Raw genomic sequence first — 14,832 nt, forward strand, 5'->3', positions numbered from 1 at the left:
CACCACCCAACCCCCGCACTGGGAGCCCACACAAATGCGGACCTCCGAGACTATAGGAAACTAATTGGTCCACGGAGCTCAGATAATTTAAATTGATTGGCCTAGAAACTATGGAGTGGTACAAATTGATTGACTCGCACCGCACCGGCTCTTGATGCTAGAAAATGATTTGTTTGTGATGCGTGGGCTTTGTTGTAAAGCCTATAAAAGCTGTCCGGATTCTGCACTTGGGGTCCGCAGTCCTCTACCCCAACGTGGCGTACGACTGTGGACCCCAGTGCGCTTGGAATAAAAACCCTCTTGCTGACTGCATCGAATGTGGTTTCAGTGGTCTTTGGGGACCATCTTTGGTGGTGGTCCTTCAGGTCCAACAATGAACACATGCTTCCCCCACAGATTATAGCTTGGAAAACCATTCTCTTTCAGAACAAATGTATACACATAGAGGTCATTCCCACTTGTGGTGACCTCTGCCTCTGTGTTGCTAAGGAAATTGATAGCTTCATCTACAGAGACTCTAAGCAAAAAGAATACATTCAGTCACATACATAGCAATCCTGGTCTTTGTTCAAAGTGCTGTAAGGTTCGAGGTGAGTCTTAACTACCCAGAGATCCCCCCAAGTGAGACATGAGAGCGGAGTTCGATGCAAACACAAGAGGTTTATTTTCTGGCGTGTCAGTGTCGACCATCAATCAGCCCCTTGTGGCGAGTGACCAGAAGGCAACCCCAAATGGTTTAACAAGCAGTTTTTATACTTTTTAGGGGTACAGATTACATCAGCTAGGTTACAGTTTAAACTTATTGGCTAAGCATGTTGACCTTTGAATCTATTGGATAGCAAGCATACGAAATGCATTCCAACTCTATCTGGGACCAGAGGGTCATGTGACTATCAGTACATTCTGTGGTTTTTCAAGAATGTCCCTGCTCCACCGGAGGACTGTGGGTAGAGAATGGAACTTGGCCTAGCCTTGATCCAAGGCGGGAAGCTGGTGCTTGGCCTAATATTGATCTGAGGCAGTGGGTGTGAGGCTGGCAAAAGCCCCTAGGGTCCTTCACAGGAACCCTATAACCTACCTACTTCTACCAGGCCAAGCTTCTTAATAGCTCTTACACTTCAGTAAGAACTAGGGTTCTACAGTGCCTTACTGGCCACTTCTCAGCCATTTTTTCTTTTAAAAATAGAATGTTTCCACACAGAAGCCTTTCATTGTTACTGAATAGGATGCAAGTTAAAGTTTATGGTTGAGACCCTTTCTTTTCAATGTGTTATTCATTTCTCTGTGTGTATTCAGTGTATCCAATCCTCTGTGTTCTGGCTAATGTTTACATTACATTTCTATGTAAATAAATTCCCCTTTTCTAACAAAATCAATTACTGAAAATGTGTAATGTGCTGTCTTTTAAAGTCGGCCCACCAGTTCACTTGGCTGGTTTTCTCCTTTCCTAACTTTAATAATGATGGATAATAAGGACCCAAAGCAGCTGTGATAACCAGGTATGTAGCAGAGAGGAAAAGGACAGACCACTGTTAGCTTTCCTCTGTTGTACTCATGGCAAAGCCAAGTGGTAGATTCAAGGCGAGTCTGACTGCATCTCATCTCTTGGCATCTTGCCTGACTGCAGGCATAATGTTATTGTGCCCTGTTTAAAGATTATCCTTGTATCATTCAAACGCTGGTTTCTGTGACCTCATATCTGGTTGCATCATCATTCTAAGAATCCCCTGTCCCAATGTTCTGTAAACACTGCTCTCCAATTATTCCATGGTCAGTCAATAAAGCTAGCTGATGAGCCAATGAGTGAGTAAGCAAGGAAGAGAACAGGTATGACTTGCTCCCGGCCATGGAGGTTGGCTGCGGAGAAAGAGGGATTGGCCACCAGGAGAAGATCCAGGAGAGACCATGGAAAAACACCTGGAGCAGAGAAAGCCAGAAGAATAATGAAATGCAAGTATCTCAGGAATTTTGGTGCAGAGGCAGCCAAATTGATTTAGAGAATTAGAATAGATTAACTGCTCAGCTATTGTGCCTCAAAAGCTTGATTAAATAAATCTTAAAGTCTCTGTCTCATTCATTTGGGAGCTAGCCAGGATTTTAAAAAACTATCATTTATAACAATGATTTAAGAACCCTCTCTTCCCTGATGTTACACTGATGCAGAGTTCTGGGAGACTTCTCGCTTGTTCACTCATGATAGCTTCCCAGGAAGATGTTGTCATTCTGTGATTTTTATGACAGCCTGAATCATGTTCTATAATTTATGGCTAAAACAGGACAGTTTGAGTATTTCCAAATTGAAGTTTTTTAAACGGTATTAATTTGGGCAGAATTTAATAATGAATAATGTGCTTTATTCAAGTTTCCTCCACATTCATTTACCTCAAATTAAGTCCTGCCAGATTCCGGAGTTCGAGGTCACCCTGGACCAGAGTCAGTTTAGGGCCAGGCCCAGACATGGTGTGAATGGTAATCTCAGGATGGGATCTCACCCATCTGTATTTACAAAAGCAGGCAGATCTCTAAATTCATTTGCAATGCTAAAAAATAAAAATAAAAAAAGAATGTGCTTGCTGTCCTTTTCTAAACATCGGGGAGCTGAGTTTCAGGGATGCTGATTCATGGTATAATCAAAAGGAACCTAAGGTGAATAGTGGAATTGATATGTAAATAGAAGACTGGGCTTTTGACCTGCAAGGGATTTGCTATCCAAAGAGATTTAGAATTATTTCTTTCTTTCCTTTTTATTAGGTATTTTTAAAATTACATTTAGAATGTTATCCCCTTTCCTGGTTTCCCTTCCATAAGTACCCTATTCCATCCTCCCTCCCCCTTCTTCTACCAGGGTGTTCACCTTCCCCAAACACCCCCCTTCCTGCCTCCCTGCCCTAACATTCCCCTACACTGGGGGTGGGGGGCGTCCAGCCTTGGCAGCACCAAGAGCTTCTCCTCCCAGTGGTGCCCAACAAGGCCTCTGCTACATATGTAGCTGGAGCCATGGGTCTCTCCACGTGTACTCTCTGGATGGTGGTTTAGTGCCTGAGAGCTCTGACTGGATGGTGGTGTTGTTCTTATGGGGTTGCAAACCCCTTCAGCTCTTTTAATCCTTTCTCTAACTCCTCCAAGAATTCTTTTCTAGCAAAAGAGAGCTGCTTGGAGAGTGAACACAGATCTTTTAGAAGTTTTTTCTAGCAGGATTTCTGACTTTGATCAGAAAACCCAAAGTTAGAGAGCTTTGAGAATTTGTCTATCACAAGAAAGCTGAAGAGAGCTCTCTAGGGGCAGCCATGTAAGAGAGCTGTGTACAAGAGAGCTGTCTCCAGGGGGAGCTGTGTAGAAGAGAACTGTCTCCAGGGAGAGCTGTCTCCAGGGGGAACTGTCTCCAGGGGGAGCTGTGTAGAAGAGAGCTGTCTCCAGGAGGAGCTGTCTCTAGGGGGAGCTGTCTCCGAAGGGGGTGAGAGTGGGGAGGAGCTGTCTATAACAGGGAGCTTTCTGGAGCACAGTGTTGTCCTGTCCAGAAAGCTGTCTCAAGCAAACTACAAAGCAAAGAGCTATCTACATAGATAGCTATCTGGAGCAGAACAGAGGTTCTCAGCTTATGCCCACAACTTGACTAAAAGTCATTTGTTTTGCTGCTCCTGAACACCCATTCCTCAAAACCCCAAGGAAATGTATCACCCAATTAACTAATTACTTACAGCCTTTGGAATGAGCATTAAATTCAAGCAGAAAATAATTAATTGGTCACTCCCATAACTCTGCTGCCACTATTCTCCACGGGCACACCTTGCCATGTCATTTATTTTACTCCCTGGGTTCAAGGCTGGGTAAGACAACTGTTACTCCTGTCCACTATGAACACTAGCTGATAGAGAGGAATCTTCTACCTTTCTACCACCTAATTTTAACAGCTACCATTCTTAAAATTAGAATTCTACTTTTACTTTAGAATTGGTAAATTAAACAAGTTATGTGAGAAATCATAGTGTTATTAAAGCCAATCAAGTGTACAGATAACCATGTACAGTGTCACACCTCAGAAAAAGCTCAGGAAAACAGCAAGGGAACCTAGGATTTTACAAGTAAAAATATCTATACTCATATCAGAGATGTACACAGAGGTATTACATTATCTTTCTTTTTCTTTTTTTTACTGTGGTCTTCTAAGCAGAGAGTGCAGGACCCTTCAATCTGTGAAACACTGTGTAAGACTTTCTCAGAAAAGACCATTTGTATACTTCTCGATCCTCTCCCAGTAAGGAAGACCTGCTCCCACCTTTGTCAGAAGATGGAAGACACAAATTACTTGCCTGAAGAGACTCCAAGTGGGATGAGCATAATGTTAGGATAACCTGACCAAGCCCAAGTCACTTCATTCCCCACTTCTTTTAGTTATTCAAATCTGAATTTTATGAAAGGCCAGGGACTAAGCCTGTGGTTTCATTTTTCCCCGAGGCTATCAATTGACAAGTCTAATAACCAGTTAATTAAGCAGGACCTGGTCATTAGAAGTAGCACTTAGTTAGTAAACCTTCAAGTAAGAGACAAGTCCTAATGTACTGCTGTGGCCTGCTGTATGGAAAATGATGGTGGCTAATTTTATGTCAGCATCATGCAGGTTACTCATTTGGGATGGGAACCCCAATTGAGAAAATGCTCCAATAAGATCCAGCTATAGGCAACCTGTAAGGCAATGTTACCAACTTTCCTAATATTATGAACTTTTAATATAATTCTTCATGTTGTGGTGACCTAACAACCACAAAAATATTTTTGTGGCTCCTTTATAATTGTACTTTTGCTGTTATAAATCACAATGGCAATATCTGATATGCCTGATGGTCTTAGGGAACTCCTGTATAAAGAGCTATTCAACCCCGGAAATAGTTGCCACAGGTCTAAAACCACTGCTACAGGACATTTTCTAAACTAGTAATCGGTATGGGAGGAACCAGTTTATTCAAGTGGGCTCACCCATAACCTGCTACTCCTTGTTGCTCTAAACCTGGGCAGCCCTAAAGAGCAAACAAGTAAACTGCACCTCTCTATGGTGTCTGTACCATCAGCTCCTGCCATCAGGTTGGTCTGTTTAGATCCTTGTCATGACTCCCTTCCCAAATTGCTTTGGCCATGGTGGCTTATCAAAACAATGACAACCCTAAGTAAAACAGAAGCATGATGGCCAATATTGCTGAGTCCACAGGGAAGAAGAGTCATAGTGACCTCTATCACCAAGCACCATGCTGAATACCTCAAGCTTCTGGCCTCCAGAGTTGCAAAGGGAATGGACAAAAGAACAGGTTCCATCTTCTCTGAAAGGTGATTCCAAGAGGTTGGTCATGCTGGACTTTCACAGCCCAGGGTTCTTTCTCCCCTGGCAGTGCTCTGCTCTTAGCTGTACATGGTAGATTCACTGGAGGAAAACTGCTGCTTGATGGTTAAATGAGTGTCCAGAGTTTAGCCTTCTGTGCTGACTGGTCTCTTGGCTGGTTCTGTCTTATGTTACTTAAAACTTTTCTTGGGACTTCTAACAAATTTTAATGTCAGGGAAATGTCATAGCCAATTGAACTATGATATAAATCCAATAGCACTAGGCTGGCGGGTTAGTTAGACATGGGGTTCCCCTCGTTACAGCATCCTAATATGTTACAAATAGAGATATTGAAGGCAGGATAATTAGTATTTGCTTCTCTGAGGCTTGAGAAATTTAGAATATGGGTAGACTTCTCCATTGGAGAAGTGAATCCATCTCATGGTTATGGGGGACATGCGGAAGTATTCATCTTATATACACAAACACACACACAGAGTTACATGCATACATATGTATATATACATATACACAAACTTACAGGGGAGGTTTTCATGATATGGCCTAGAAGCTAAGAGAGACAGGAGTAGCAGATGTCCAATGCTTACCCTAGAATGTGGCCAGCCCGCAATTTACTCTGATAAGGGAAATGGTGTTTCTTGAGCTTGGGGATGTCCCACCATGCAAAGGTACTATAAATATATTACTTTCACCTCTACTTCACAAACCTGCTTTTGAAAAATAAATTTTTCAAAATATTTAATCATTTATAAATTAATAACTGCTAACTTTTAGGTTTTAATTGCCCGGATATAACTGTATATACAAATTAATAAACTCAAGTGTGGCATCACTTTTTAGCATCTATATCAAAGTAAAGTAAGAACTGCATCTACAATGTTTCATTATTAACATCACAAACACACTAATCAAATACATCCTTTCTTCTGTGTGAGTGCATAGGGCTTGGTTATTGTCAATATGCTGCCAAGTTCTATGACATGGCAGTTGGAGTCATATGAAGAACACTTTAGAATTTAAAGGAAATGAGAGATTCTTCATTCTGAAACCAAATATGACTACCAATGTTCTTTTCCTGGGGAGGCAAACACCAATGCCCATCCAGCTTAGATTAGATACAATGTAGATCTCACTAAGTCCAACTTGTGAGGAATGTAAGTTTATGGAGTTTTTCACAAACCCAGAGATTTCAAGAGCATAGGTGACCCCCTTGGGGAAAACAACCGAAACTTTACCACAGCCCACAGATCAGATTCCAGGCACCCAAAGGTCCAAGTTACTGCATGGCAACAGTTTCAAGAAATATATACAGTTACAGAGGAAAGAAACTCAGCAACCCCTGCAATATTCAAGCACATTGTTGAACACACTGGTGGGGAGGTTACAGCAAAGTCTCTACTGCTCTCTGATGATATTCTTAGCCTTTGTGCCAGTGGAAGTAAGATGTTTGTATTGACATTCTAAAATAATTCACTTGATAGTCTTCACTGTGGATTCTTTTGAATTGGATAAAATCTGAATTGTTAGCAAACGTTTTACTATATTCCACACACTCATGGAGTTTGTAGTCATTAGAATGATTTTTGCCTTAGTCAGTCAATTAGGGTTCCTATTGCTTCTAAGAAACACTACTACCAAAGGAAGTTAGGTAGGAAAGGGTTTGGATTTCACCACCACACTGTAGTCCATTATTTAAGGAATTCAAGACAGGAACTCACATAGGGCTGGAAACTTAAAGAGGATGCAGAGGCCATGGAGGGATGCTTGTTCCCTATGGATTGTTCAGCCTGCTTTCTTATACAATACAGGGCTACCAGCACAGAAATGGCCCCACCAAAAATGGGCTGGGTCCTTGAATCAGTCACTAATTAAGAAAACAATTAAAGCTGGATTTTATGGAGGCATTTACTCAGTTGAAGTTCTGTCCTTAGAAACAGCTCTAGTTTGTGTGTCAAGCTGACTGGGCAGCACAGATATTTTAAGAACTTAAGAAGTATAAACATTTTAAAAATTCATAGGACTTCACTGCAGTATCTACAACTATCATGTGTTGAGTAAGGCTATGGAGATTAACTAGGCTTTATCACACTTCCCTCATGTCTAAGTTAGGGTTTTACTCCTGTGAACAGACACCATGACTAAAGGGACTCTTTTAAAAATAACATTTATGGGCTGGAGAGATGGCTCAGTGGTTAAGAGCACTGACTGCTCTTACAGAGGTCCTGAGTTCAAATCCCAGCAACCACATGGTGGCTCACAACCATCTGTAATGAGATCTGATGCCCTCTTCTGGTGTGTCTGAGGACAGCTACAGTGTACTAAAAGTATAACAAATAAATAAATAAATAAATAAATAAATAAATAAATACATCCTAAAAATTAATTTAAAAAAATAACATTTATTTGGGGTTTGCTTACAAATTAAGTGATTTAGTCCACTATTGTTAAGGCAGGAGCATGGCATCATCCAAGCTGTCATGGTGCAGGAAGAGTGGAGAGTTCTACATCTTCATCTGAAGGCTGCTAGAAGATTCGCTTCCAGACAGCTAGGACACGGGTATTAAAGCCTACACCCAACAAGGCCACACCTTCTAACAGTGCCACCCCCTGGGCCAAGCACATACAAACCACCGTGCCACATCTACCATTCTTCACACTGGTAGAATTTCTCTCTTGTATGCATGTCCTTGTGTCTCAAAAGGGATGAGTTATATTTAAAGGCTTGGGGGACATTCTTCACACTTGTATGGTCTCTCTCCAGTATAAACTTTTTCATGATTCCTCAGATTTGCAGAACAGGCAAACTTTTTGTCATATTTTTCACACTTGTAGGGATTATATCCTGAATGGATCACTTGATGTCCTCTTAAGTCTCAAGGAATTGGAAAACGATCTGCCACATTTTTCACACTTACAGGGATTAGTATTGGAATGGATGTTTTAATGTTTCCTAAGGGATGAGGATGAGCTACGAAATCTGCTACTTGCTTCACACATATAGGAATTGTCTTTAGGATGGTTATTTTTATGTTGATTAAGGGACGTATATACAGAAAAACATTTGCCACAATCTTTACATTTGTAAGGTTTCTCTCCAATATGAACTCTCTTGTGTGTTCTAAGGGCTGAGTGATGATGAAAGGCTTTGTGATATTCTCCACACTTGAAGGGTTTCTTCCCACAATGAATTCTTTGATGGTGCTTAAGGAATGAAGGATCAATAAAAGCTTTTCCACAGTCTTCACATTTGTCAGGTTTCTCTCTCGAATGAATTCTCTGATGTTCCTTTAACATTGAAGGATAGTAAAATGATCTGTCACATTCTTCACACAAGTTTTTTTCATCAGTATGGTTTTTCTGGTGTATAATCAGTGATGAGAGACTACTAAAGGCCTTGTGACACTCGATACACTTGTAAGGTTTGTCTCAAGTATGAAGTCTCTGGTTTATCGAAAGTGTTGAGCAAGAACTAAAGGGGCTTACCACATTCTTTACACTTACAGGTTTTCTCCCCTGTATCAATTCTTGGGCATTGACCAAGGAGTGATTTACACTGAGTTGCATTGCTGTAATAGTCAGGATCACTGAGTGCTCTTCCTGTTGAGCCAAAGTTGAGATCTGAGCAAAAGTTAAGTAATGTTCTTTATACTTATATGGCTTAAGTTTTTAAAATGAAGACAGTAACTCATATGTATTTATCCATAAATAAAAGTCTGCAGTATAGTTCAATACCTATAGGAACTGAGCATAATTCACAAATACAGTAGGTGGAAGTAATCTATTTAAACCATAACCAAATAGAACATAGAAATAATGTCATATAATTTAAAGTTAAAGACTTAAGTTTTAAGGGCAGTATACTAATAGGAATAAGCCCATTTAGCAATTATATGACCAGTGATCTTAAATCTTAAAACAGAGAAGCCAGGAAAAATAAAAAGTTTATTGTGATTGTGAGGTTGGAGAAACAGAATTTTTATAGTAGGCATGGGGTTTTTATTTGATAAAGAAAAATATATTGTATAACAAGTAGACTGTCCATACCAAGACTGAATAGTATAGCCTAAAGATTTGGGACAATATTTTATGTTTTATATGGTGACTAGAAAGTACATACCTGAGAGATATCAAGGCATAATAATGAAAGGTACGTCACCCACGAGTACCAGAAACTGGCAGAGGTAACATATGTGTCAAATACCAAAAGCACATATTTTTTGTTTGGTTGCTTGGTTTGTGTTATTTGAAACGCAGTTTCTCTGTGTACCCCTGGCTGTCCTGAAGATTGCTATGTATATGAGGCTGGCCTTGACTTCAGTTGCTTCTGCCTCTCAAATTCTGGGGTTAATACAGTGGGCCACCAGGCTTGGCAATGAAATGAATTTTTTTAAACACTTACATGTGAATATAATGTTGCTTTCTTCAGACACACTAAACGATGGCATGGCACCCCATTACAGATGGCTGTGAGCCACCATGTGGTTGCTGGGAATTGAACTCAGTACCTCTGGAAGAGCAGCTAGTGAGCCTAAACACTGAGCTATCTCTCCAGTCCTGAGAAAGGATGCATTCCTAAGATTAATTTACAAGATTAAATAATCACTGAGCACTGAGTGGAGAGAGGCAATGAACAAGGCATGAAAATGGAAGACCTCTATTTACCCATGAAGGGAAAATTCACAGAAGCAAAGTTTACAGATATGTTTATCTTACACTCTCCTTAAATGTTCTATCAATGTATTTTACCCATCCACCAAAATATATAAGGTGAGCATTCTAAGTGCTGATAGGCAGTACACACTTAGAAACAATAATACAGACGATCAAATGACAAAGTAAAAAAATCTTGAATCCACAAAATTCTGAAAGCTATTAAACACACATTCCTAGTGGCATAGTTTAATCTTTGAATTATATATCCACAAAAGGCATGCATTTTAAATCCTCATTATTGAGTATGTGATAGGAAAACATTTTAAAAAATTTTCCTACTTCACAAGAAGTCTTGGGATGAGTTTCATTAGCACACATGTAAGTGATTTGAGACACGTAAGTATGATGTTAGTCCCTTACAATGACATCATACCCAGGTCTGCAGAAAGGCATGCAAACTTTCAGTTGTGTGCAAAGAGTGCAAAGACTGTTACTACTCACTGTGACTCCATGTGTCCTGAGTTTTATCCAACAGTTCACCCAAGCTAAGCAATACTGCTGAGAAAATGTCAGGCAGCCTCCAAACCTGGACCTTTAGAAGATTCACTATTTAAATTGTTTGAATAGACAGAATGAAAACTTTTGAAATTTTAGGTCACTAGCCTGCCTCTGGTATGATACAATTGTGGGTTCGGATTTTAAAGTCAATTAAATCAGGGACAATGGGTACTGGAGTGATCAATCTGCTAACACCAAAACGCAACATAGTACTTCTGGTCCTCCAAGGACCAGAACAAGGAGTTATTTTTTTGTCTGGTCAAGATTCTAGTAAGTGGAAAGATTCCTCACACAAAACCCTGACCTGAGTCTCTTTCTAATTTTTTTAAAAGGTTATTTATTTTAAATATGTGAGTACACTGTTGCTGTCTTCAGACACACCAGAAGAGGGCATCAGATCCCATTACGGATGGTTGTGAACTATCATGTGGTTGCTGGGAATTGAACTCAGGACCTCTGGAAGAGCAGTCAGAGCTCTTAACCACTAAGCCATTTCTCCAGGCCACCTGAGTCTCTTTCTAACAGTAAAAATGTTGAGTAAAGAAGTCATAGGGCTGGAGAGATGGCTCAGTGGTTAAGAGCACCCGACTGCTCTTCCAGAGGTCCTGAGTTCAATTCCCAGCAACCACATGGTGGCTCACAACCATCTGTAAAGAGATCTGATGCCCTCTTCTGGTGTATCTGAAGATAGCTACAGTGTACTTATATATAATAAATGAATAAATCTTAAAAAAAAAAAAAGAAGTCATGGATAACAATTTTCGGTTAAATCGTCGTGGTAAATCATGTCTGTGGATGCTAAATGAATGAATAATCAATGTAACGGAGGCTGTCTCAGCTATTAACCTGTGCCTTAGTGTTTGCTTCTCAGGGCCACTGTCTGAGCACACTTTGGAATTAAGGCAACTGGAACCTGTAGAGTTCCTCTGTCCTCCTGTCTGTGCTCCAGGAGAGATGCCATCTTCTTGCCGAAGTTGCATTAGTGGTTCTCAGACACTTCATGTCTACTCCTCCACTCCTGCCCAGCACTAAGCTCCTCTTTATGGTCTTGTCAAAGGTCTATTATATTTATCTAGTAACTCCCAGCTACACTTGCCCACAGGGCTCCTTTTGGCTGATGGGATTGAGCTAACAAACTTACTAATCCATCCATACATAATAAGGGCAAAGTAGTGCCAAGATCACCTCCACTGCAAAACATAGGTTGCTCCAGGAGCCACCAGACAAGGGACTAATGCAGTGGGAAGAAGCAGGGACCCACTCATTCCAGGGGACTAGCCAACCAATAGGTCCAGGACTCAAGCTTACTGTGGACTAGGGTTGAAGTCAGTTTTTCTGTGGTGAGAGTCCTGTAGCTGCACTGCTTGTGGGAGACTGGAGATGAAAGTGAGGTTGGTGTGGAGGCATAGAGATGCAGCTCCCAGGCAGAGACAAGTAAGGGCTGGTGACAGGTGCAAGTAGGGGCTGGAATGCTGACCTTGAGAGGAAAATGTTTTTCTCACTTGGCCTTAAACTATGTTCTGCTGTATCCTGTTTCTGTGGAAGCGGTTCTCATGCTCTCTTGGTAATGACGAGTAGATTTTGATGATAAGAGGGGTGATTTGTTATGTGAATATTATGAGAAGCCTTTGTTTAGTCTTATTTCTTTGTTTACTCTTGCCTTAGTTGTTCCTGGTATCATAGGTATAACGATCTTATGGTATCTTGCCAAAATGGAAATTGAGGTAATGCATATTCATATCTATATAAGGATTAATAAAGCTTGCCACTGCGTGCAGTTGCTTCTGCCTTCGCTCTGCATCCCGTGTCCTGGTGGTGTGGGTCCGTACCTAGGACCCCAACGCACTAGACGTTGACAGGTTGGGGCCTTCATATTGGGTTAGCAAAACTCATTCCTTTGAGAGATGCATGTGAGTGTGTGTGTGTGTGTGTGTGTGTGTGTGTGTGTGTGTGTGTGTGTGTGTTTGGGAGTCCATTACCTTATGGCTGAAGCCAGCTTTTGTTTCTGTTCCAGCAAACCCAGATTCCCTTCCTTTCATCTACAGAACTTTCTGAGTTCCTCAGGTTTCTTGTTTTTATGTTTTCTTTTCTCTTTAAATGTGTCTTTTCGAGGAGACAGGGACTTATGTATGTAAAGCATAGACACTGATCCACTTATATTCCTGTCACATAGAATGAGTATCTTATCCTTAACACTGGAGTCTTTATAACAGGAAAACATACATGAGCTTCTGAGGTGCTCTGCCCACATCTGAAGACACAGAACACGTTATGCTTAGGTACATGACTAGGTTCAGTCTTACAGAGAAACAATGCCTTTTGAATATAGAGAATGATTTTATAAACCGTCATATGCTGATTTAGCTCACTGAACACCTGGTTCCAGAGATAGGCTACGCCCCACCCACTTCAAGCTCAAGCATACCCTGTGACAGGTAGGACAACAACAGGACAGCCCGGAGAAAGACACCATGCACTCAGGAACAGCTAAGAAGTGAACTGTTTCCTGTAGAGGCTGCTATGATTTACCTCATGGTAGAAAGCTGTGTAGTAGAATAAGAACAGCTAATGGAAAGCTTATCCTTAAAATGGATAGAAGAGACACAATGCTAAAGTCTCTTAATCATAACTCCAAGATCAGAGCTAAATTCTGATAGATACTATAACCATCAAATCATGACCAAATCATGCCTCACTTTGGTGTAGAGATCTTTCTGGCATTAGCCTTCTCCCAATCCCAGCAGATAAATGAGTCTTAGTCTGACCTCCATTAAGAGGCATTTTCCTGAGTCCCCTTTTATAATGGGGACACAACAAAATGAAGAGCCCTGGAAGTCACTCTCACAAGCACAGCTTGCTGCTGGGGAAACGCAAAGCAGAAGATACTTGAACCACCATAAACATCTGACAGATGTCCTTCTCTGAAACCAAAGACAAGATGGAGAGACCTAAGATTTTCCTGACAACAACATCATGTTTCAAGGTATACGGAAAAGCCGTGCAATCTGTTGGAGCACTGCACCTCAACTTTGTGTCAACCTCCTCTTTCCTACCAACCTGGAAATACTGTTTTTACTGTTTGTCTTTTCACATGGGTGAACCCTTGTCTTTGCTCCAAAAATGTCACCAGCTGTGACTTAGAGACAGCAAGACCTGTTTGTAGGAAAGAAAATGAGATTGTTTAAGAGTTCATCTACTGGGAATTGATATGTCCCCTTTAAGTACAATTTCCAAAGAAAGAGAATTATTTCCTTAGAATGGTTTCTGACAGGATTACCAGAAAACATATAGGAATGTATAATGCCCAGATTCTGAGTTTCATTTAAAGGGAAAAAAACATTAAAACTGAATTGTTAAATTCTTTAATTAATAAGTGTGCTGCAATAATTTCTAGTAGTGAAAGATATATACTTCTAACACAGAAAAGTTAAACACACAAAGAGAAAACAATGAAGTGGTTCTTTGTTGGCGCCTACACCGACACAGTACCGAGAATCGGGCGAAAGCCTGTGGGACTAAAGAAACACACACACAGGTTATTCATGTCAAGCCAGGAGAGGAAGAGAGAGAGCGACTCCTGTAGCTTTATTCACCACTTATATACCCAAGTTCCCCAGGTAGAAAATATCTGGGAAGCACAGTGGGAAACCCTGGCTCCTGACTACCTGGCTCATGACTTTGGTAACAAAAGACAGACTACGAGACCTGAATTAATTAGGGAGAAATCCGAGAAGACCAGCCTAAATCTCAAGGACAAAGGCTGAGAAAGCAAAAGGCAGGAACGAATTGACCACCGCCCAGGTGTGGCCCAGGTGTGTCGGTTCCACAAGCATCAGCCGGGCTCAAAGCATTCCGTGATTATGTTCTTCCTGTGCCGTAAATTCATGGGAGATGCTTTTGTCCAACAATCTCAAGACTTTATGGCAGTCATCTTAACTGTGGCCATACAGTCACAAAGCGGCCAGGCCCAAATCCAATACAGCTCCCTACAGTTCTTAGCTCTAACAACCTGACTAATTTTTTTTAAAGATTATGAAACTCACGGTTGAAAAACAAATACTCCCATGAGTCCTATACTGTACAAAGTGAGGAAGTTACATGTTGATGGTGAGGTACTTATTCTCTATAGATTCAATGCTCATCCAGGAACAAAAAGTGACTGTAATTCTCCAAACATCAAGTCCCTATACAAATTCCACTGAGCAGGCTTCAGGCATTCCCGTTCTTCTCAAGAGAAATGAATGGCCACATCCCTGAATGACATCATTTCCTGAAATGAAGACAAATG

At 40.9% G+C, this 14,832-nt stretch overlaps 1 protein-coding gene, 1 non-coding gene and 1 pseudogene across 2 annotated transcripts in view; 1 reads left to right on the forward strand and 2 right to left on the reverse strand.

Annotated features, from left to right (window-relative positions):
* Window positions 1–3,158: 3,158 nt before the first annotated feature.
* On the forward strand, window positions 3,159–3,223 carry LOC120100215 (U7 small nuclear RNA). Its single transcript, XR_015655716.1, has one exon. It is a non-coding gene; the product is annotated as a U7 small nuclear RNA (small nuclear RNA).
* Window positions 3,224–8,116: 4,893 nt separating this feature from the next.
* Window positions 8,117–10,498, reverse strand: LOC148006909 (uncharacterized; annotated as a pseudogene).
* Window positions 10,499–14,083: 3,585 nt separating this feature from the next.
* Zfp972 (zinc finger protein 972) overlaps window positions 14,084–14,832 on the reverse strand; it is a 30,304-nt gene continuing 29,555 nt past the window's right edge. Inside the window, exon 4 of the transcript XR_015639519.1 lies at window positions 14,084–14,814. The gene's annotated coding sequence lies outside the window, so the exon portion shown is untranslated. The remainder of the gene's footprint in view (window positions 14,815–14,832) is intronic.

Source organism: Rattus norvegicus, chromosome 1 (genome assembly GCF_021556685.1).
Source record: "Rattus norvegicus strain SHRSP/BbbUtx chromosome 1, alternate assembly SHRSP_T2T, whole genome shotgun sequence".
Classification (NCBI taxonomy): Eukaryota; Metazoa; Chordata; class Mammalia; order Rodentia; family Muridae; genus Rattus; species Rattus norvegicus.